Raw genomic sequence first — 3,071 nt, forward strand, 5'->3', positions numbered from 1 at the left:
TAAGTAATTAGGAACCACCTAAAAGGAACAATGACCAGTGCTCTGAGTAAGATCTTGAAAATGTATAGAGATCCCTTGTGCCTAGTAAATAATGGGTTCATTTTAGAAAGTCCATTTTTGATGACACAAGTCAAAATTTAAAAAAAAAAGATTAAATCGATATCATAATGGAAATCATGAAAATTGTACATAATTCTTGCACTTTTCTCTCATTATTTCAGGATCCAGTGGGGATACTGTGATGACCCAGACTCTTCTCTCCCTGTCCATCACCCCTGGAGAGCCGGCCTCCATGTCCTGCGGTCTAGTCGCAGCCTCCTGCATAGTAATGGAAACACTGATTTGTATTGATTCTTGCAGAAGCCAGGCCAGCCTCCACGGCTTCTGATCTATTTGGTTTCCAACAGGGCCTCTGGAGTCCCAGACAGGTTCAGTGGCAGTGGGTCAGGCACTGATTTCATGCTGAAAATCAGCCGGGAGGCAGAGGATTTTGGTGTTTATTACTGCGTGCATCATCTACAAATTCCTCCCACAGTGCTACAACCCTAAACAGAAACCTCCCTGCTGGAGCGACCCAGCTGCTCACATGCACTACTTGCCCTGGACCAGCTCAGCAGTTTCTCTGAGTCTGCAGAATTCTGAGTAGGATGTCGGAGATCTCAAGGACAGAGATTGCTGCTGAGGAATCTGGTTGCTGAGCACCTACACTACAACTCAGGTCCCACATGTTAAGGCCCCATCAGTTGACACAGCCTGGGAACTGAATCAGCCTTAGGAGAAATCAGGTGGCCATGTGCTGTGGGAGCGACAGGCTATTATGAAGGGAGAGTGAGGAAAAGTTTATTTTCAGCCTCCCTGTCTTGCATACATTTGTCAAGTACATTTAGTAGAGAGAACAAGACCATGGTAGCAGATAGTGGCCACACAAAGTGGAATACATGTTGGAAATGACCTGTTTGAAGTTTATTTTATGTAAGATAACACTTGGCCATATTGGGAAATTGGTATTACCTCACTTTCCCAGCTTGCTGTTTCCTTTACGACTCTCATTAAATTACCCTCTCCAGTGTAGATGTAAGCTATCTTCAGGGGGTATGGCTAAGAATGATTAGTAAAAAATGTTTGATTTTTGCTTATTCATAGACTTTGGCAGATATCCATGGCAGATGTAAGATCCTAATGTGAAAAGGTTTTATTTTTTCTCAATTATGAGAAAAGAGAAGAAAGGGAAGTACCTGCCATTCCAAAGGTGAACTTTCAAAATCAACAGCAGAAACTGAGAGATGGAGAATATAAACTGCATATTACATACTGCAAGAGAAAGGCAGGATTATATGAGATATTTTAATCTCTCAAGTTCTGAAATTTTAAAAGTATTCAACCAAAGCACTATTTTGGACATGGCAAATTTGGTATGATGTTGTTTTAAGAAAATGTTTCAAAGAATATTTTAAAAAGCATGATTTTCACATCACATTTTGATTACCTATAAATTAATCTGAAACCTGTATATTCATTGTAAATGCATAGAAAAGTTGTGCTTTCAGTAGATTTCATTTAAAATAATGCTCTACGTTTACATTAACTAATAGTGAGTCATGTCAGTTACATGTCATAAGAAGATGTGATACACAACAAATAATGATTGAAGCAACTCAGCCAGATCTTGCTTCAGGCTCAGAGTTTAAAGTGTATTTGAAATGATTGTTTATTCCAAGATAATGGATTCTATGGCAAGTGCAATTAGAATTTCAATATGTCATTTCTGTTGGGCTTAAAATATGGATGGCAAGATGTATGCAGAAATAAATAAGACTGAATGCCTCAAATAAAGACTAATACATGCATTAGGGAGCTTAACTACTACTACAGAATGCAGGGAGAAGACAAGTGTGAGTAGCAAGACCAGGAAGGAGTTCAGCAAGTTCATTAAAGTTTATTAAAAAGTCTTTAGAACAAGTGCGATGTTTAATGTGATCCTCGGCTGCTACCTTGCGCCCCTTTCTTGCGATTCTTCCTTTAGGGTGGGCTGCCTGCTTTCCCAGCGCCCTCCTTACCCGTGGGGATTGAGCATGCACAGTGTGTTCAGGAAGCTGTACGCATGCCCATCTGAGGCTTTCTTCCCTTTTCTGGTGAAGTGTCCTGGAAGTTCATACTCCAACATTTTGTCTCTTAATCTGCATGCCCAGGCTCACTCACCCAATACCTGAGATTTTACTGGAAGCCCTTTTTGCTTCTCCTTGGCCTGCATTTAATTAACACCTTAATGTTAACAGTTGTGGATCCACAGGAGCTTGTCTCTCTCTGGCTAAGGCTGCCACATTATCAGTTTTAGAGAGGCAGTGTGACAATCGTTGAACCTTCACCTGATCATCGCCTGACATTCCTGGCAATTACAGTCCTAGAAGACAGGGGGTGGGGAGCCCTCTCCTGCCCCACTCATGCCTATCTAATTACCTGTAACAATATCTTACATAAGCTTTAATTCTGTGATATTCAGTGGTGCATAAAAGGAAAACTGGGGACAGGGCATGGTGACTCATGCCTGTAATCCCAGCATTTTGGGAGGCCAAGGCAGGTGGATCACCTGAGGTCAGGAGTTTGAGACCAGTGTGGCCAATATGGTGAAACCTCGTCTCTACTAAAAATACAAAAATTAGCCACATGTGGTGGTGGGCACCTGTAGTCTCAGCTACTCAGGATGCTGAGGCAGGAGAATTGCTGGAACCCAAGAGGTGGAGGTTGCAGTGAGCCAAGATCGCACCATTGCACCCAAGCTGGGGCGACAACAGTGAGACTCAGTCTCAAAGAAAGAAAGAAAGAAAGAAAGAAAGAAAGAAAGAAAGAAAGAAAGAAAGAAAGGAAGGAAGGAAGGAAGGAAGGAAGGAAGGAAGGAGAACTGGGTTAGAGTTCATGGGAGGTGTGCCCCAAAGTCATATGGTCATCATGTCCGGGGGCTGGGGTTTGAACCCAGGTGTGTCTGACCTTAGTATGTTCCTTTTATATGGCCTCTTTAGTCCCATAGATGAGTTCGTGGCCTATAAGTGTGAGGAAACCATAAAGACAGTGAA

The sequence above is a fragment of the Mandrillus leucophaeus genome, unplaced genomic scaffold, assembly GCF_000951045.1.
Source record: "Mandrillus leucophaeus isolate KB7577 unplaced genomic scaffold, Mleu.le_1.0 Scaffold1599, whole genome shotgun sequence".
NCBI classification, from domain to species: domain Eukaryota; kingdom Metazoa; phylum Chordata; class Mammalia; order Primates; family Cercopithecidae; genus Mandrillus; species Mandrillus leucophaeus.